Raw genomic sequence first — 22,055 nt, forward strand, 5'->3', positions numbered from 1 at the left:
CTTAGGACTGGAATTTTTGAGTCCTTTGGTAATTCTATGTTTAACTTTTGCAAAATTGCCAAAGTGTTTTCTATTGTAATTACACCATTTTACATACCCATCAGCAGTATACAAGGGTTCCAATTTTGGTACATCCTGACATTTATTTTCCATTTTTGCTTTGTTTTTAAATTATAGCCATCCTAGCCAGTGTGAAATGGTATCTCAGTGAGGTTTTGATTGCATTTTCCTAATGGCTAATGATGTTGAACATCTTTCATGGGCTTGTTTTCAATTTGCACATCTTTGGGGTGCTGTTTATTTAAGTCTTTTGCCTGTTTTTAATTGGGCTGCTTGTTTTGCTGTTATAAGAGTTCTTTATATATGTCTTGGATATTAGATTTTTATCAGATTTGTAACTTGCTAATATCTTGGTTGTCTTCATACTTTCTTAATAGTGTCATTTGAAACACACTTGCTTTCCTTTTTTATGAAGCCCAGTTCATCTGTTTTTTCCTCTTGTTGTTCGCTTTGGTGTCTTGTCTAAAAATATTTTGCTACATTCTAGGTCATGAAGATATATCTCTACATTTTCCTTTAAGGACTTTACAGATTTCAGTTCTTGCATTTATGTCTTTGTTCTATTTTTAATAAATTCTTATGTGCAGCATAAGGTAGCCATCCAACTCCATTCCTTTTAAGCTTTGGATTTATCTTGCTTTTTTTCCTATTTCCTTAAGGTGTACATTTAAATTATTGATTTGGATTCTTTTTTTAATATAAGCATTTATCGTTCTAAATTTCCAAATGAACTCTGCTTTCACTGCACCTCAAGAGTTTTTGTGTGTTGTGTTTTTATTTTTATTTGCATTAATGTATTTTCTAATCTCCCTTATAAGTTATTCTTTGATCCATTGGTTGTTTAAGATTATGTCCCTAGTGTATCCCCAACTTGTTCCAAGTGTTATTCCTTGCTCAAGGCTGCTGTAGCCAATATTAGTTTAAATGCTTCTGGAAAATAAAAGAAAACACGGTGGAAGTCATCCCAACCCTGGGAATGACTCAAGTCAGGTAAAACAAACGCTATGTATACTCGTCTTTGAGGGAGATGCCAGATGTGGGAGACCCACAACCAGTTGTTTGAGAATAAGGTTCACACTGCTTTCTCTGGTTATGCTAAATCTGCACTGAAAGTGCAGCTGCTGGTTTTTGATTTTTGAGGAAACTCCACATCGTTTTCCATAGTGGCCTTACCAGTTTATCAATAGTGCATAAGTTTTTCTTTTCTCTACATCTTTGCTAACACTTGTCAGGTCTTGCCTGTTTTTTTTTTTTTTTTTAATTGGAGTATAATTGCTTTGCAATATTGTGTTAATTTCTGTTCTACAGCCATGTGAATCCGCTATATATATATATCTCCTTTGTCTTGAGTCTCCCTCTAACCCAGGCCTCTATGTTATCACAGAGCAGCAAGCTGAGCTCCTAGCTATGCATTTTATACATGATAATCTATATTTGTCAATGCTACTCCCTCCATTCATCCCACTCTGTCCTCCCCTCACTGCTTTTTTTTCCAATGTGTGTGATATCTCATTGTGGTTTTGGTTTACATTTCTCAGGTGATTAATGATGATGAGCATCTCTTCATATCTATCAGCCATCTGTATGTCTTCTTTGGAAAAATATCTATTCAGATCTTCTGCCCATTTTTAATAAGATTAATTAGTTTTGGCTATTGAGTTGTATGAGTTCCTTATATATCTTGGATATTAACCTCTTGTCAGAGACATGATTTGCAAATATTTTCTCTCATTCCATTAGTTGCCTTGTCATCTCATTTGTAGCATTTGGGGAGAGATGAGTGAGATTTGTCACTTCGTTATTTTCAGTGATGTCATTCTTTAAATGCTACTTTTATAGCAGTTCTCCATCTTGAATCTAAGCTCTCAGTTTGCTTGGTTATCACTCATTTGTATCATCTCTCTTTTTTTGTTTCTTTCATTCAGTTACAGACCTGTGAAGCAGATAAGAACACATTCTTTTAGCTCATTGACAATGGTACTATTCAAAAGTTAAAACGCAAAACAGTTGGGAAAGAAATATTCGAGAACTATATTTATATTTTGAGGAATATGACCTAGCCACAAATACATAAATGCACAGGATAAGCCAGATGCAGCGATAAAGTGTGAAAGTAAATTACTTCTAAAATTACTCAACAGTCTGCAATGTAACTTAGTCCCCTCTCCTTGCAAATGGGAATATAAGATAGTTAATTTTTGAAGCAAACAAATCACCTTAATTGAACACAGTTTTCATTTTAAAAGAAGTTGTAGGGCTTAAGGCCGAAGTCCTCCAGAGAAAATAGCCCTATGATTTATATTAGTACTGCTGGAACTCAAAGCAATTTGTGAGGTTGCATATGAATAATGCAGGGTGAGAAGAGCACAGGAAGAAACCATTGAAAGAAAGTAAATGAAGTTCCTTTAAAATGGAATATATAGGGAACTATTTAATTTGAATTATTCACCAACCCTAGTGATATTACAGGAATAACCATAGATCAGTGAATATTTCAATTTTTAAGATGGGGTCATGCTGTTCCTTTTAGGCATCAAAAAAGGAAAATCCCAGAGACCAGGAATGGAAAAGAGAAAAAGATGTCCATTAGAGCCTATGAATATCTAGGGGTGTGCTAGAGTTCCTGTGAAAAGAAGGGAAGGGCAGCCAGTTGAACTCTGTGACACACAGTGATAGCTGTTGGCTCAAGATCCACAGGGGCAGTTTATGCCAACTTGAGAGGATGTCAAATGATCAGCAGGAAATGTACCTTTGAGATAGGATTTAACTATTGATACCTCTAATGATAGGAATTCCCTGTAGCTCAGATACTAAAGAATCTGCCTGCCATGCAGGAAACCAGGGTTCGATTCCTGGGCCGGAAATATCCCCTGGAGAAGGGAATGGCAACCCATTGCAATATTCTTGCTGGAGAATCCCATGGACAGAAGAGCCTGGTGAGCTATAGTCTGTGGGGTCACAAAAAGTTGGACACAACTGAGTGACTAACAGTACTACTTCTAATGATAATCTGTATGTTTTGGAGAAATTCCAAGCATAAAGTAGTCTCCATTGTTCTCCATGTGAAAAAAGAATTCATGTTGTTTCTTTTTTTCTTTTACATAATCCTAAATGTTATAGTGTAGAGTAGTTTATCAATATAGTATTACCACGAGAGAGTCAAATGGGAAAGTAAAAAGGTAGATTTTTCCATGTGATTATAAACTGTACACTTAACATATAAAGTATTTGCTGTTTATTCCAAAGAAATCAAATACGAATATAAAACTTAACAATTTCAATATTGATGAATCTTTTTTAATGTTGCACATTATATTTAGCCTTAGTTCCTTACTTATATACCTACTATGTGTATTGCTTTAGAATCACTGAATTGAAAAGCCATCTTGTCTATAGGAGTTTGAAATCAATAGTCATTTAAAGTTAATAGTATAGGAGTTCTAAATGATCTGGGAAAACAGCCAACTGATCAATATGAAAGCAAATGACTGGACTCGATACTTATATGGAATGTATCTAACTAGAACTCAAGCAGCCATGACTGAAATCATTTTATTCAGAGTTGCTAGACAGTGTTTTGTAAGGAGTTTTGGAGACAGTCTCAAACCATCCACTTTGTCTGAATACTTCTAAAATTCAGTCACCACTGAGAGGCCATAATGCCCCATGTTGAACAATAGAACTGTAAAAAATATATTCTTTTGAAGAGTGTCATAGAGATAACATGAATTTGTATAATGGAAGTTAAATGATAGAGTGAAATGTTATTCAACTCCTTCAACTAAATGGTGCCTTAATATTCAGACCAAACCAATATTTGATTTAAGATTCCAGTGTCCACTCCTGATCAATAAAAACAAACAAAATTCTTTCACTTTTAAAGTACAAGTTTGGTCTGTTGGTATAAATAATTTGATTTGGCTGCTTTCAGCACCAACTTCAACTTTTGACTTCAGGCCTGCCTTGGGATCGGCTATTGTTTCGTTAGCATTCTGTATAACTTCTTTCTCCTGTTCATATTTTCAGGTCTCCTTGTATGTCATGGTTCACCCCACAAATTCTCTAGAAGCTGTGTTATGTTAACCTGGACCTGGATATTTGGAGGTGGTGGCGAGTAGGGATAGGTTGTTGGAGGGAATTTTTAGAAACCAAAAGGACAATTATATTTCAGGGCTTCCCAGAATGGTTTCTAATAATCTGAGAGGATTAAGGATTCTTTTAGACTCGAGTATAAGGACCTTTTGGACTTCCCTGGTGGCTCAGAGGTTAAAGCGTCTGCCTCCAATGCGGGAGACCTGGGTTCGATCCCTGGGTCGGGAAGATCCCCTGGAGAAGGAAATGGCAAACCACTCCAGTATTCTTGCCTGGAGAATCCCATGGACGGAGGAGCCTGGTAGGCTACAGTCCACGGGGTCGCAAAGAGTCGGACACGACTGAGCGACTTCCCTTTCCCCTTTCCCTTCCCTTTTCCTATAAGGACCTTTTCAAATGTTATAAAAATTCTTTAAGCACTCAGTTTTTCTGAAGGTAACTTCAGTGCTCTGATAATTCACACTACCAGGAATGTTTACATCTTTCTTTGTCCAGAAAAACCTCTTGAATAGACCACCTGTGAGATATGGAGAAGGCTATAGAGAATATTTTAACTCAATTTTCATCAGTTTAGTTTCAGCGTTAAAGCAGAACTCTGGTAATTCATTAGTTTTAGTACAGCTGTTTATCCTGGCAATTTCCATTGGTTCTGTTTCCTGTTATGTTGAGAGGCAAGTAATATGTTTAATGATAAGAATCTGAGAGTGTATTTATAAATATTTTTTCCAGTTAGGCATAAAATGAGAGGTTTTTAAGTAGAAAAGATTATCTATGTATGATAGTATGTATCATAAATAGTAATCTTTAGCCTGTATAGTTGGAAAATATATCTTTATATACAAAACATTATTAGTGCATGCTAAATCACTTCAGTCATATCTGATCTTTGCAACCCTGTGGACTATAGCCTGCCAGGCTCCTCTGCCTATGGGATTCTCCCGGCAAAAATACTAGAGTGGTTTGCTAGGCTCTCCTGCAGGGAATCTTCCCAACCCAGGGATCAAACCCATGTCTCTTGTATGTCTCTTATGCTTCCTACATTGGCAGGCTTATTCTTCACCACTAGAGTCACCTGGGAAACCCTTTATCTATTAGTGTTAGTTGCTCAGTCATATTCAACTCTTTGTGACCTCATGGAGGGTAGTAGCTGCCAGGCTCCTCTGTCCATAGAATTTTCCAGGAAAGAATACTGGGGTAGGTTGCCATTCCCTTGTCCAGGGGCTCTTTCTGACACAGGGGTCAAACCTGGGTCTCCCACTTTGCAGGCAGTTTCTTTACCATCTGAGACAGCAGGGAAGACCCTTTTATTTATTAGAGTGGCAATTAAATTTATATAATAACCTTCAAATAATATATAATCAATGATATTTCAGTATACTTTAAAATTAAGAATCCAGACATAGGAGGCAGATTGCCACAGTTTACATTCCAACACCAAAACATATTAGCTTTATAATCCTTAATATCTGTAAAATGTGATGATCATTATACTTAACCTTGGGGTTTTCATTGAGATGAAATGATCAAAGGTTATTACTGTGCCCAGAACAGAAATACTCAAGAAATAGTAGATTTTAGCAATAGCTTCTGTCATTTTTGGTACTGAAAAATATGATATTTTAAATTAAACTTTCAGCAAGAATACTGATTTCCTAAATACTCTGTTGTAGATTACTGAGAAGTTTTACCTATGTTGTAATCAAGCTTCTTTCTTTTCTTGATTACAGCCATGACTCTGTTATGAACACTGGCCTCCCTAATGCTGCAAGGCATACCTCCTCAATATGTGTCTTAGTTGCTCAGTCATGTCCAACTCTTTGAGACCATGGATCATAGACCACCGGGCTCCTCTGTCCATGGGATTCTCCAGGCAAGAATACTGGAGTGGGTTGCCATTCCTTTCTCCAGAGGATCTTCCCAGCCCAGGGATTGAACCCGGGTCTCCTGTATTGCAAGCATATTCTTTACCATAAGAGTACAGGGAACTCTTCAATGTTATGATTTAAAGTAGATGTCATATGTTCTCTCTCACACATCTGCAGTTCACCTGTACATCGGCTCATCTTGGTTGGATTCAGCTTGGCAACCTTGCTTTATGCTGAGGGTCAGCTGGCCTTGGCTCTTCACTATAAGTTTGTCTTAGGTCTGTTCCACATGAATATACTATATGGCCCAAGAAAAGGGGAAGTTTTCCCATGACCAAAACAGAGTCACAAGTGCCCCACTACACAAATAGAGCTCAAATATTTTTTGATCATGTTTATTAATATGGCACTGACTAAAGGAAACATGCTGCCAAGCCCAATATAAGGCAGCAGAGAACTACACTTCTATGAAGCTAAGGAGGACAGTGATAGTACTAATGGTAAACAAACTACCTGACAATGCAGGAGATGGAAGAGACGTGGGTTTGATCCCTGGGTCAGGAAGATCCCCTGGAGAAGGAAGTGGCAACCCACTTCAGTATTCTTGCCTGGAAAATCCCATGGACAGCAGATCCTTGTGAGCCACAGTCCATGGGTTAGCAAAGAGTTGGACATGACTGACCACACACACACACACACAAGGAGGGAAGGGAATATCTTTGAACAATGTTCTAATCTACTATACTATCTTAATTTGAAAATTATATAATCCATAAAAATTTGAACATTTAAAAAATAGTACATAACTAGTTATGTTACTTAAATATTTATGGATCCCTTATTTTTTACAATAATTATCCTATAACTATTTATATCAGTCCTTCCGTGAAAGTGAGGTAAAGTTGTATATTTTTATCTTTACAATATTTAGTAGTTATTAGGAAAGAAAACTTAGGATCTATATTAGCCTGCTCAGGTTACCATAGCAAAATATTATCAACTAGGTGGTTTACTTTTTATTTATTTATTTATTTTAACTAGGTGGTTTATACAAAAAAGATTTGTTTTCTTACAGTTCTAAAGGCTGGAAGTCAAAGATTAAGAAGTTGGCAGAGATGGTTTCTTGTGAGACCTCTTTCCTTGACTTGCTGATGGTCATTTCTGCAGGTGTGACTGGTATCTGCGTGTGTTCCCAAGCTGCTTCTTTTTATGAAGATACCAGTCATACTGGATTAAAATCCACCTAAAACAAACAAAAACTTCATTTGAACTTAATCACCTCTTTGAAGACTTTGTCTCCAAATACAGTTACATTCTGAGTTACTGGGTGTTACAATTTCAGTTTATGAGGGGGACATAGTCCATGGGGTCACAAAGAGTGAGACACAACTGAGTGACTAACACTTTCACTTTCAATTCATTCAGTGAGAGGATTTAACAAAATGGATTTAAGATGTCAGGAAGTTTATTTATTTATTTTGAATTGTTTTAATTTTATTTTTTAACAGAAGTAAATTTGATTTACAAAGTTGTATTTGTTTCTGGTGTATAACAAAGTGATTCAGTCATGTGTGTGTGTGTATTCTTTTTCATAATGGTTTATTATAAGATATTGAATATAGTTCCCTGATATATACAATATGACCTTGTTCTTTATCCATTCTATATGTAATTATATCTGCCAGTCCCAAATTCTCAACCCAATCCTTCCCACTCCGTCTCCTAAGATGTCAGGAAATTTAAAAGGATGCTCTTTTTTATTTGACAGTAACTAGACTGCTGCTGCTGCTGCTGCTGCTGTGTCGCTTCAGTCGTGTCCGACTCTGTGCGACCCCATAGACGGAAGCCCACCAGGCTCCGCTGTCCCTGGGATTCTCCAGGCAAGAACACTGAAGTGGGAAGACAAAGATATATATCCTAAAATGTCAGAAAAACCATGATGGTGTTGAGATTGGGATTCAGAACTATGTTTTCATTAAAATCCTATCACTAATTAGCAGATTTGTGATGATTTGTGTAATAATAATCAGATTTTTTTAAAGTATAAATGAATGCCATTAAAAATGATTTAGAAAAGTTGGGAGGGTCTTTCTTATTAGAGCTCTCTGACAGTTTTGTCTATTACCTGTTAGAAAACAAAAAATTCTTAATATTAGGGAATTACCTAAATGTCCCCACTGAGATGGGCTGTTTACACCACTGATAATTGTTTTCAAAGTTTATTAACCTAATTTTTCCTAGTTCTCAAAGACTTCTGAACTATACAGTTAGTAGTTGCAATTTTTTAAACAAAAGAAATGAATAAAAGTAAAATAGTATTGTTTTTAGGGTTTTCCCTTTTTACTTAGAGTGATAAAGTTTTTTTTTCCCTCCTGTTTGAACAATCTCATTTACTATCCATTTTTTGAATCTAATGTTCTAAATGTGTAACTGAATCAGCTTATGATCAGATAGTGATTTCTAGGGCTGACCTGAAATGTGTCCTCTCACAACATATGCCTAACTCTTTGTCATTCTGAGTTTTTTCCCCAATATTTTGCATAGTTTTGCATTTAACTCATGCAACCTGTTGAATTTTCACTCCTATTGTCTTTTTCTGAATGGAAAATGATATTCCAGATTTTTTTCATACACACATTACAAAAATAGTAGATTTTCTCTCCCTTTATTCATTCTTCTTTTCTACTTTTGTTTCACCCTAGGTCTTTCCCTCCCTCCCTCCCTCTCTTCATCTCCCTCTTTCTTTTTACTCTCTCTTTCCCTCTCTCTATCTCTTCCTCTCTCTTTCTTGTCTTCTTCTCTGTCTTTACAGATCCTCATCAACTTAAAATTGGATTAAGTCCCAATAAACCCATTGTAAGCTCAAAATATCAAGTTGAAAGTGCATTTAATTCACCTAACCTACTGAACATCATAGCTGAGCCTTGAACATGCTCAGAACACTTAAATTAGCTTACAATTAAGCAAAATCATCTAAAATAAAGCCAATTTTATAATAAAATGTTGAATATCTCATGTAATATATTGGATAATATACTAAGAGTGAAAAACAGATTGTCTGTATACAAAATGACTATGAGTGTATCTTTTGTTTATGCTGTGATCATGTGGCTGACACAGAGCTGCAGCTCACTGCCTTTGTCCAGTGTCATAGGGAGAGAATATCATAATGTGTATTGTTAGCCTGGGAAAAGATCAATGTTTAACACGTGAAGCACAGTTTTTACTGAATGAGTATCACTTTCACACCATCATAAAGTCAAAAAATCATAAACCACTATAAGTTGGAGACTATCTGTATACATTCTGATGGACAAATCAAGAGGCCTCTGAAATGTTAGGAGCAGAGAAAGGAATAAAGAAATTTAAGACCAGAAATTAGATGTTAAAGTCATTCAGTTCTGTTCAGTCCCTCAGTTGTGCCCGACTCTTAGCGATCCTAGGGACTCCAGCACACCAGGCTTCCCTGTCCATCACAACTCCGGGAGCTTGCTCAAACTCATGTCCATCAAGTCGGTGATGCCATCCAACCGTCTCATCCTCTGTCGTCCCCTTCTCCTGCATTCAATCCTTCCCAGTGTCAGGGTCTTTTTCAATGACCCTGGCATCAGGTGGCCTAAGGATTGCAGTTTCAGCTTCAGCATCAGTCCTTCCAATGAGTATGCAGGACTGAATATGCAAGTTAATATCATTACTTACTGAGATTATAAGAATGGAATAACTCCTTTCTTATAAGTTCTATTTGAAAGAAACATTTGAAATGAACATTCCTGTAAAGTTAATTCAATGTAACATGTTAAATACATAAAGTCAACATTAAGTACTTTAGCAAATTATTTAAAATATAATTGACCTAAAGTAGCCTTGTTTTAGGGCTTCCCTGGTGGTTCAGACAGTAAAGAATCTGCCTGCAATGATCCCTGGGTTGAGAAGATCCCCTGGAGAAGGAATGGCTACCCACCCCAATATTCTTGCCTGGAGAATTCCATGGATAGAGGAGCCTGGTGGGCTACAGTCCATGGGGTCACAGAGTGGACACAACTAAGTGACTGACACTTTCAACCCTGTTTCAGTAACTCTTTTGAGGAATTATAATAATCAACCATATATTTATTTTCTGTGTGTGTGTGTGTGTGTGTCTTCCTATATTTCAAGAGGTCAAAACCTTAAACTCTAAGATGATAAATTATTTCAAAATTTGTAGAATATTTGATCTTGAAGATAATAACTTAACATAAATGAAGTAGTTTTAGTGTGGTCTCCCTCCCACATATTCTATATTCTTAGTTTTACATCATCTATTCTTAACAAAGCAAAACCGAAAGAGCAGGGAGAGAAGAGACACATTTGGATGTACATTTATATAGCCCTAGTCGAAGATAGCCTCCTAAAAGTTAAACTTTTTGCTTGTTTATTTGGTATGTCTACAAAATGGCTGCCATATATTTGGGTGTTAGCACTTCCCAGGTGACTCACTGGTAAAAGAATCCCCCTACAAATGCCAGAGATGCATGTTTGATTCTTAGGTCGGGAAAATCCCCTGGAGTAGGAAATGAAAACTCACTCCAGTATTCTTGCCTGGAAAATTCATAGACAGGGGATCCTGGCAGGCACGGTCCATGGGGTTGCAAAGAGTCAGGCAAAACTGAGCATGCACACACACTCCTGATTATAAAGGATCTATTGTCAGTTTGTGGAGAAGGAAATCGCAACCCACTCCAGTACTCTTGCCTGGAAAATCCCATGGATGGAGGAGCTTCGTAGGTTACAATCCATGGGATCACAAAGAATTGGACATGACTGAGTGACTTAACTTCACTCACTTCATACTTTATCACTGGAGAAGGAAATGGCAACCCACTCCAGTATTCTTGCCTGGAGAATCCCATGGACAGAGGAGCAGGCGGGCCATGGTCCATGGTGTCGCAGAGTCGGACACGACTGAAGTGACTGAGCACGCACACATTGTCAGTTTGAAACTTTGTTGACTGATTCCACTTTTCCATTAATAATGGCTCCACCCAGACCTTGGTCAAACTCTTGTCTATTGAGTTAGTGAGGCCTTCGAACCATCTCATCCTCTATCATCCCCTTCTCCTCCTGCCTTCAATCTTTACCAGCATCAGGGTCTTTTCCAAGGAGTCAGCTGCTAGCATAAGGTGGCCAAAGTATTGGAGCTTCAGGTTTAGCATCAGTCCTTCCAATGAGTATTCAGGATTCATTTCCTTTAGAATTGATTGGTTTAATTTCCTTGCAGTCCAAGGATTCTCAAGAGTCCTCTCCAACACCACAGTTAAAAAGCATCAGTTCTTCAGCAATCAGCCTTTTTATGGTCCAACGCTCACATCCATACACGACTACTGAAAAAAAAAAAATAGCTTTGAATACACGGACCTTTGCTGGCTCTGCTTTTTAATATCCTGTCTAGGTTAGTCATAGTTTTGCTTCCAAGGAGCAAGTGTGTTTTAATTTCATGACAGAAGTCACCTTCAGCAGTGATTTTAGAGCCCAAGAAAATGAAGCCAGCCACTGTTTCCATTGTTTTCCCCTTTGTTTACCATGAAGTGATGGGACTGGATGCCATGATTTTCGTTTTCTGAATGTTGATTTTTAAGCTGGCTTTTTCACTGTCCTCTTTCACATTTATCAAGAGCCTCTTTAGTTCCTCTTTGCTTTCTGCCATAAGGGTGGTGTCATCTGTGTATCTGAGGCTATTGATATTTCTCCTGGCAATTTGGATTCCAGCTGGTGCTTCATCCAGCCCGGCATTTCACATGATCTACTCTTCATATAAGTTAAGTAAGCAGGGTGACAATATACAGCCTTGACATACTCCTTTCCCAGTTTTGAATCAGTTTGTTGTTCTGTGCACTTATAGGCTTTTTGAGGGATGAAATTGTAACCGAAGTTAGAAGATTCCTTGACCTTCTCAAGGATGATGCAAACTTGGTCTCCATGATTAAACTTCTTTTCTCAGATGGTTTGTGTTTGTGTATGTGTATCTGATAACTGGCTAAGTCATGTCCAAATCTTTGGGCCCCATGGACTTTATCTAGCGAGGCTCCTCTGCCAATAGAATTCTCCAGGCAAGAATACAGGAGTCAACTGCCATTTCCTACTCCAGAGGATTTTTCAGACCCAGGAATTGAACCTGCATCTCTTGCATATAATGCATTGCCAGACAGATTCTTTATCACTAGCATCACCTACAAAGCCCTTTGTGTGTGTTGGTGTGTGTGTGTGTGTGTGTGTAAGAGAGAGAGAGAGAGAGAGAGAGAGAGAAAGAGAGAGAGAGAGAGAGAGCGATACCTTAAAACTAAGGACCAAAACTTAATTTCCCAATATCTAAGGTATGTCATTACAGTTTGGTTCAGTCGCTCAGTCGTAGCCAACTCTTTGTAACCCCACAGACTGCAGCATGCCAAGGCTCTCTGTCCATAACCAACTTCTGGAGTTTACTCAAACTCATGTCCATTGAGTCAGTGATGCCATCCAACCATCTCACTCTCTGTCATCCCTTTCTCTTCCCACCTTCAATCTTTCCGAGAATCAGGGTCTTTTCAAATGAGTCAGCTCTTTGCATCAAGTGGCCAAAGTATTGGAGTTTCTGCTTCAGCATCAGTCCTTCCACTGAATATTCAGGAGTGATTTCCATTAGGATGGACTGGTTGGATCTCCTTACAGTCCAAGGGACTCTCAGGAGTCCTCTCCAACACCACAGTTCAAAAGCATTAATTCTTCTGCACTCAGCTTTCTTTATACTCCAACTCTCACATCCATACATGACTACTGGAAAAACCACAGCTTTGATTAGAAGGACTTTGGTTGGCAAAGTAATGTCTCTGCTTTTTAATATGCTATCTGGGTTGGTCATAACTTTTCTTCCAAGGAGTAAGTGTCTTTTAATATAATGGCTGCAGTCACCATCTGCAGTGATTTTGTAGCTAAAAAAAAATAAAGTCCTCCACTCTTTCCACTGCTTCCCTATCTCAAGAGATAGGACCAGAGGCCATAATCTTCATTTTTTAATGTTGAGTTTTAAGTCAACTTTTTCACTCTCCTCTTTCACTTTCATCAAGAGGCTCTTTAGTTCTTCTTCATTTTCTGCCATAAGGGTGGTGTCATCTGTGAATCTAATGTTATTAATATTTCTCCCAGCAATCTTGAATCCACCTTGTGCTTCATCCAGCCCAGCATTTCTCATGATGTACTCTGCATATAAGTTAAATAACCAAGGTGACAATAAACAGTTTTGACGTACTCATTTCCCGATTTATAACCAGTCTGTTGTTCCATGTCCAGTTCTAACTGTTGTTTCCTGACCTTCATACAGACTTCTCAAGAGGCAGGTCAGGTGGCCTGGTATTCCCATCTCTTGAAGAGTTTTCCAGAGTTTGTTGTTGTCCACACAGTAAAAGGATTTTTCAGTCTATAAAGCAGAAGTAGATGTTTTTCTGGAACTCTCTTGCTTTTTCGATGATCCAGTGGGTGCTGGCAATTTGATCTCCGGTTCCTCTGCCTTTTCTAAAACCAGCTTGAACATCTGGAAGTTCACAGGTCATGTACTGTTGAAACCTGGCTTGGAGAATTTTGAGCATTACTTTACTGGTGTGTGAGATGAATGCAATTGTGCGGTGGTTGGAACATTCTTTGGCATTGCCTTTCTTTGGGATTGGTATGAAAACTGACTTTTTCCAGTCCTGTGGCCACTGCTGAGTTTTCCAAATTTGCTGGCATATTGAGTACAACACTTCCACAGCATCATCTTCTAGGATTTGAAATAGCTCAACTGGAATTCCATCACCTCCACTAGTTTTGTTCCTAGTGATGCTTCCTAAGGCCCACTTGACTTCACATTACAGCATGTCTGTCTCTAGGTGAGTGATCACACCATCGTGGTTATCTGGGTCATGATCTTTTTTGTACAGTTCTTCTGTGTATTCTTGCCACTTCTTCTTAATATCTTCTGCTTCTGTTAGGTCCATACTATTTCTGTCCTTTATTGTGCCCATCTTCACATGAAATATTCCCTTGGTATTTCTAATTTTCTTGAAGAGAACTCTAGTCTTTCCCATTCTATTGTTTTCCTCTATTTCTTTGCATTGATCGCTGAGGAAGACTTTCTTCTTTTCTTTTCTCTCCTTGCTATTCTTTGGAACTCTGCATTCAAATGCATATATCTTTCCTTTTCTCCTTTTGTTTTCACTTCTCTTCTTTTCATAGCAATTTGTATGGTCTCCTCAGACAACTATTTTGCTTTTTTGCATTTCTTTTTCTTGGAGATGGTCTTGATCCCTGTCTCCTGTACAATGTCATAAACCTCTCTCCATAGTTCTTCAGGCACTCTGTCTATCAGATCGAATCCCTTGAGTCCTTTTGTCACTTCCACTGTATAATCGTAAGGGATATGATTTAGTTCATACCTGAGTGGTCTAGTGGTTTCCCTAGTTTCTTTAATTTAAGTCTGAATTTGGCAATAAGGAGTTCATGATCTGAGCCACAGTCTGCTCCCGGTCTTGTTTTTGCTGACTGTGTAGAGCTTCTCCATCTTTGGCTTCAAAGAATATAATCAATCTGATTTTGGTATTGACCATCTGGTGATGTCCATGTGTAGAGTCTTCTCTTTTGTTGTGAAAGAGGGCGTTTGCTATGATCAGTGTGTTCTCTTGTCAAAATTCTATTAGTCTTTGCCCTGCTTCATTCTTTACTCCAAGGCCAAATTTGCCGGTTACCCGAGTGATTTCTTGTGCATTCCAGTCCCCTATAATGAAAAGGACATCTTTTTTGGGTGTTAGTTCTCGGAGGTCTTGTAGTTCTTCATAGACCATTCAACTTCAGCTTCTTTAGCATTACTGGTCGGGGCATTGACTTGGATTATGATGCTATTGAATGGTTTGCCTTGGAAATGATCAGAGATCATTCTGTCATTTTTGAGATTTCATTCAAGTACTGCATTTTGTACTCCCTTGTTTTTGACTATGATGGCTACTCCATTTCTTCTAAGGGATTCTTGCCCACAGTAGTAGATATAATGGTCGTCTGATTTAAATTCACGCATTCCAGTCCATTGCTGATTCCTAAAATGTCAATATTCACTCTTGCCTTGTCCTGTTTGACCAGTTCCAATTTACCTTGATTCATGGACCTAATAGTCTCGGTTCCTATGCAGTATTGCTCTTTACAGCTTCGAAATTTGCTTTTATCACCAATCACATCCACAACCGAGTTTTGTTTTTGCTTTGATTCTGTCTCTTCATTCTTTCTAGAGTTATTTCTCCACTGATCTCCAGTAGCATATTGGGCATCTACCGACCTGGGAGTTCATCTTTCAGTGTCCTATCTTTTTGCCTCTTCATACTGTTCATGGGGTTCTCAAGGAAAGAATACTGATGTGGTTTGCCATTCCCTTCTCCAGTGGACCATATTTTGTCAGAACTCTCCACCATGATCTGTCCATCTTGTGTGACCCTACAAGACATGGCTCATAATTTCATTGAGTTAGACAAGGCTGTGGGCCATGTGATCAGATTGGCGAGTGTATTTTTCAGTCTGTCTGCTCTCTGATGTGGAAGCATAAGAGACTTATGGAATCTTCCTGATGGGAGACACTGACTGAGGGGGAAACTGAGTCTTGTTCTTATGGGCAGGACCATACTCAGTAAATCTTTAATGCAATTTTCTGTTGACATGGAGCTATGTTCCCTCCCTGTTATTTACCTGGGGCCAAACTATGATGGAGGCATAAAGATAATGGCGACCTCCTTTAAAAAATCCCACCATGTACTGCTGCACTCTGTGCCCCCAACCCTGCAGAAGACCACCACCGACCTACCCCTCTGCTAGGTACTCCTGGACACTCCCAGGCAAGTCTGGGTCAGTCTCTTGTTGGGTCACTGCAACTTTCTCCTGGGTCCTAGTGCACACAAGGTTCTATTTATGCCCTCCAGGAGTCTATTTCCCAGTTCTGTGTAAGTTCTGGCAGCTCTGTTGTGGGGTTAATGGTGACATACTCCAAGAGGGCTTATGCCATACTGAAGTCTGCCAAACATACCAACGTCTTCTGCTCCCAGAGCCCCTGCCCCCACAGCAGTCCACTGCTGACCCCTACCTCCACAGGAGTCATTCAAACACAGTTTTGTCTCAGTCTCTGTTGGGTTTCTGGGGACTGGTGGGAACAAGGTTTGTTTGAGCCCTCTGAATGTCTCTGGCAGGAATGGGGTTTGATTCTAAAGGTGAGGTATTGTACTTCCCATAATTTTAAAAGAATTTTTAAAACTATCAAGCAACTGTATGATAAGATAAAAGACATTTTCACTTAAAGTTGAAAAATATGCCATAATGGAATTGATTTGCAACTCCTTTGTAAACTTTTTAATCAGAGAATGCTTTATTTTAAGAAAAGGTACTTAGAAATCTAATATTTAACACAAATGAAAACAGTGCTGCTCACATCAAAAATGATGGGGTGTTCTGATGTCATTTCACTGGTTTCTCCTTTACAGTCTTTCTATAGGAGGAACCCTGGGGGAGTTGGATCTTTGAAACAGCTAGGATACAGACTGAAAACTACTTCCATATAGTAGAGGTGTTTAGTTATGAGAGGCCTATTGTCTAAGGGTGGACCTCTCTATTGGAATTTGGAAACAAAGTGAGAATGGCCTTAATAAATTTTCTTTACTTTTTGAGAGTGATGTCATCTGTTTCTATTTTCAATAAAGACTTTTTAAGGTGTATACACTCAGATGAAGTTATAAGATATGAAAATGTTTAGGTATTGTACCAGTTAAAAGAGCTATTATTGATTGCTCATTCACTATAAATGGAACTGTACTCTATTTTGATAATTCATAAGAAAATATGCTGACCGTGCAGCTCAATAACAAAACAAATAACAGCGAAAAAAAAAATCATTTAATGTCAGACTATACTCTGATAAAACTGATGATGCTGAAACTTTCACTGCTCTTGAATTGAAGGATAGTATTACTTCTTTGAAACCTTAAAGGCAAAAGCCATTAGGGAGTGAATATATAGTGATATGCTCTTAAAAATATTAGTTGCAATGCCTCTATATCCAGAATATTTATTTTTTAATAAATACTTTTAGCTGTGAGATTCCCTTGTAAAGCAATAATCAATATATATTTAACACTAAAAATTATTTTTGCTGAGTCTTTATTTCTCATTGGTATATGTTATGCCACATATATTAGTCATTTTCCTTCTGTCTTCAATTTGAGATAATAATGTCATTTTGTAGTTAATCTCCCTCCCCCCCAGTGGACTTTTTAAAAAATTAATTTATTTATTTAAATTGGAGGCTTATTACTTTACAATATTGTAGTGGGTTTTGCCATACATTCACATGAATCAGCCATGGGTGTACATGTGTCCCCCATCCTGAACCCCCTCCCACCTCCCCCCCTCCCAATCCCATCCCTCAGGCTTGTCCCAATGCACCAACCCTGAGCACCCTGTCTTATGCATTGAACCTGGACTGGCAATCTATTTCACATATGGTAATATACATGTTTCAATGCTATTCACTCAAATCATCCTACCCTTGCCTTCTCCCACAGAGTCCAAAAGTCTATTCTTTACATCTGTGTCTCTTCCGCTGTCTCACATATAGGGTTATTGTTACCATCTTCTTAAATTCCATATATATGCATTAATATACTGTAATGGTGTTTTTCTTTCTGACTTACTTCACTCTGTATAATAGGCTCCAGTTTCATCCACCTCATTAGAACTGATTCAAATGAATTGTTTTTAGTAGCTGAGTAATATTCCATTGTGTATATGTACCACAGCTTTCTTATCCATTCACCTGCCAATGGACATCTAGGTTGCTTCCATGTTGTAGCTATTGTAAACAGTGCTGCAATGAACATTGGGGTACACGTGTCTCTTTCAATTCTGGTTTCCTTGGTGTATGACCAGCAGTGAGATTGCTGAAAACTCTCACTGTTTGCAGATGACATGATCCTCTACATAGAAAACCCTAAAGACACCACCTGAAAATTACTAGAACTAACCAATGAATATAGTAAAGTTGCAGGATACAAAATTAACAGGGAGAAATCCCTTGCATTCCTACACACTAACAATGAGAAAACAGAAAGAGAAATTAAGGAAGCAATTCCATTCACCATTGCAACGAAAAGAATAAAATACTTAGGAATAAATCTACTTAAAGAAACAAAAGACCTATATATGGAAAACTATAAAACACTGACGAAAGAAATCAAAGATGACACAAATAGATGGAATTATTGTGGAATTATTTTTTCTAGTTCTCTGAAAAATACCGTTGGGTAGCTTGATAGGGATTACACTGAATCTATAGATTGCTTTGGAGAGTATACTCATTTTCACTATATTGATTCTTCTGATCCATGAAGTAGATTGCCAGTCCAGATTCGATACATGAGACAGGGCTCTCAGGGTTGGTGCACTGGGACAAGCCTGAGGGATGGGATGGGGGGAGGTGGGAGGTGGTTCAGAATGGGGGACACATGTACACTCATGGCCAATTCATGTAAATGTATGGCAAAACCCACTACAACATTGTAAAGTAATTCGCCTCCAATTAAATAAATTAAGTTTACAAAATAAAAAGGAATAAAGGAAAATAATTGCATGTCTCAGGAAACTCAAACAGGGGCACTCTACCATCCTGGAGTGGTGGTAAGGGGAGGGAGATGGGAGGGAGCTTCAAAAGGGAGGTGATATACGTATTCCTATGGCTGATTCATGTTGAGGTTTCAGAGAAAACGACAAAATTTTGTGAGGCAATTATCCTTCAATTAAAAATAAATGAATTAAACAAACAAACAAACAAATATAAATAGAGGAAAACAATATAATTTGAGAGACTAGAGATCTCTTCAAAAAATTAGAGATACCAAGGGAACATTTCATGCAAAGATGGGCAGAAAAAAGACAGAAATGTTATGGACCTAACAGAAGCAGACGATGTTAAGAAGACATGGCAAGAATACACAAAAGAACTTTACAAAAAAGATCTTCATGACCCAGATAATCACAATGGTATGATCACTCACCTAGAGCCAGACATCCTGGAATGCAAAGTCAAGTTGGCCTTAGGAAGCATGCTACAAACAAAGCTAATGGTAGTGATGGAAAGGCAGTTAAGCTATTTCAAATCCTAAAAGATGATGCTGTTAAAGTGTTGCACTCGGTATGCCAGCAAATTTGGAAAATTCAGCAGTGGCCACAGGACTGGAAAAGGTCAGTTTTCATTAGAATCCAAAAAAAAGGCAATGCCAAAGATTATTCAAACTACCACATAATTGCACTCAGCTCACAGGCTTGCAAAACAATGCTTAAAATTCTCCAAGCCGTGCTTCAACAGTATGTGAACCATGAACTTCCAGAGGTTCAAGCTGGATTTAGAAAAGGCATAGGAATCAAATTGCCAACAACCATTATATCATTGAAAAAGCAACAGAGTTCCAGAAAAATATATACTTCTGCGGTATTGATTATGCTGAAGCTTTTGACTGTGCGGATCACAATAAACTGTAGAAAATTCTGAAACAGATGGGAATACCAGATCACCTTTCCTGCCTCCTGAGAAATCTGGATGCAAGTCAAGAAGCAACAGTTAGTACCAGGCATGGAACAACAGACTGGTTCAAAATTGGAAAAAGAGTACGTCAAGGCTGTATATTGTCACCCTGCTTATTTAACTTATACGCAGAGTATATCATGGGGAATTCTGTGCTGGATGAAGCACCAGCTGGAACCAAAATTGCCCAGAGAAATAAAAATAACTTCAGATATGCAGATGACACCACCCTTATGGCAGAAAGTGAAGAAGAACTAGAGAGCCTCTTGATGAAAGTGAAAGAGGAGAGTGAAAAATTTGGCATAAAACTCAACATTCAAAAATCTAAGATCATGGCATCCAGTCCCATCACTTTATGGCAAATAGAATGGAAAACAATGGCAATAGTGACAGGCTTTATTTTTTGGGTTCCAAAGTCACAGCTGATGGTGACTGCAGCCAAGAAACTAAAAGATGCTTACTCTTTGGAAGAAAAGCTATGACGAACCTATGCAGCATATTCAAAAGCGGAGACGACTTTGCCAACAAAGGTCTGTCTAGTCAAAGCTATGGTTTTTCCAGTAGTCATGTGTGGATGTGAGAGTTGGACTATAAAGAAAGCTGAGCACCAAAGAATTGATGCTTTTGAACGGTGGTGTTGGAGAAGACTCTTGAGAGTACCTTGGACTGCACGGAGATGCAACCATTCAATCCTAAAAGAAATAAACCCTGAATATTCACTGGAAGAACTGATACTGAAGCTGAATCTCCAATACTTTGGCCACCTGATGCAAAGAATTGACTCATTTGAAAAGACCCTCATTCTGGAAAAGATTGAAGGGAAGAGGAGGAGGCGATGACAGAGGATGAGATGGTTGGATGGCATCACTGACAGGATCAACATGAGTTTGAGCAAGCTCTGGGAGTTGGTGATGGACAGGGAAGCCTGGTGTGCTGCAGTCCAGGGGGTTGCAAAGAGACAGACATAACTGAGCAGCAGAACTGACTGACTAGAGGGAAACTGTTTTTGAAAAGTCATTTCTCCTACCAAAAAACAAACAGTGTTCATATTAATTAATCTGTCAATGGTTTTTTTATCCTAAAATAGTCAACTGCATTCTAATACGGCTCTTCATTTGCTGTATGGCTAAAACTCTATCATTTTCTTTCTCTGAATAATGAATTTTCCCCACATTTAGTCACTTAACAAGCATCTATTATTTCTGGAGTCATATTTCTGGACCCTAACTGGGTTCTCTACTTGAAGGTCTCTCACAGTCTATGAAGTGTCTCCGTCAGTCAGTTCAGTCGATTAGTCGTGTCCGACTCTTTGCAACCCCATGAACTGCAGCACGCCAGGCCTCCTTGTCTGTCACCAACTCTCGGAGCTTACCCAAACTCATGTCCATTGATTCGGTGATGCCATCCAACCATCTCATCCTCTGTCATTCCCTTCTCCTCCTGTCTTCAATCTTTCCCAACATCAGAGTCAGCTCTTCGCATCATGTGGCCAAAATATTGGAGCTTCAGTTTCAACATCAGTCGTTCCAATGAACACTCAGGACTGATCTCCTTTAGGATGGACTGGTTGGATCTCCTTGCAGTCCAAGGGACTCTCAAGAGTCTTCTCCAACACCACAGTTCAAAAGCATCAATTCTTCAGCACTCAGCTTTCTTTATAGTCCAACTCGCACATCCATGCATGACTACTGGAAAAACCACAGCCTTGACTAGACAGACCTTTGTCGACAAAATAATGTCTCTGCTTTTTAATATGCTATCTAGGTTGGTCATAACTTTCTTTCCAAGTAGTAAACGTCTTTTAATTTCATGGCTGCAATCACCATCTGCAGTGATTTTGGAGCCCCAAACAATAAAGTCTGACACTGTTTCCACTTTTTCCCATCTATTTGCCATGAAGTGATGGGACTGGATGCCATGATCTCAGTTTACTGAATGTTGAGCTTTAAGCCTACTTTTTCACTCCCCTCTTTCACTTTCATCAAGAGGCCCTTAGTTCTTCTTCACTTTCATCTGCATATCTGAGGTTATTGCCATTTCTCCCGGCAATCTTGATTCCAGCTTGTGCTTCATCCAGCCCAGCGTTTCTCATGCTGTACTCTGCATATAAGTTAAATAAACAGGGTGACAGTATACAGCCTTGACATACTCCTTTTCCTATTTGGAACCAGTCTATTGTCCCATGTCCAGTTCTAACTGTTTCTTCCTTACCTGCTTACAGGTTTCTCAAGAGGCAGGTCAGGTGGTCTGGTATTCCCATCTCTTTCAGAATTTTCCACAGTTTATCGTGATTCACACAGTCAAAGGCTTTGGCATAGTCAATAAAGCAGAAATAGATGTTTTTTTGGAACTCTCTTGCTTTTTTGATGATCCAACGGATGTTGGCCATTTGATCTCTGCTTCCTTGCCTTTTCTAAAACCAGCCTGAACATCGGGAATTTCAT

The 22,055-nt window shown here is 38.5% G+C and overlaps 1 long non-coding RNA gene across 1 annotated transcript; it reads right to left on the minus strand.

Moving 5' to 3' along the window:
* Positions 1 to 623: 623 nt before the first annotated feature.
* On the minus strand, positions 624 to 7,362 carry LOC145519731 (uncharacterized). The gene is made up of 2 exons (XR_014063845.1): positions 7,091 to 7,362; positions 624 to 1,993 (listed from the first exon to the last, which is right to left on the minus strand). It is a non-coding gene; the product is annotated as an uncharacterized LOC145519731 (long non-coding RNA).
* Between the last annotated feature and the right edge of the window lie 14,693 nt (positions 7,363 to 22,055).

Source organism: Giraffa tippelskirchi, chromosome 1 (assembly GCF_054371585.1).
Source record: "Giraffa tippelskirchi isolate mGirTip1 chromosome 1, T2T-mGirTip1v1.2.pri, whole genome shotgun sequence".
Lineage (NCBI taxonomy): Eukaryota > Metazoa > Chordata > Mammalia > Artiodactyla > Giraffidae > Giraffa > Giraffa tippelskirchi.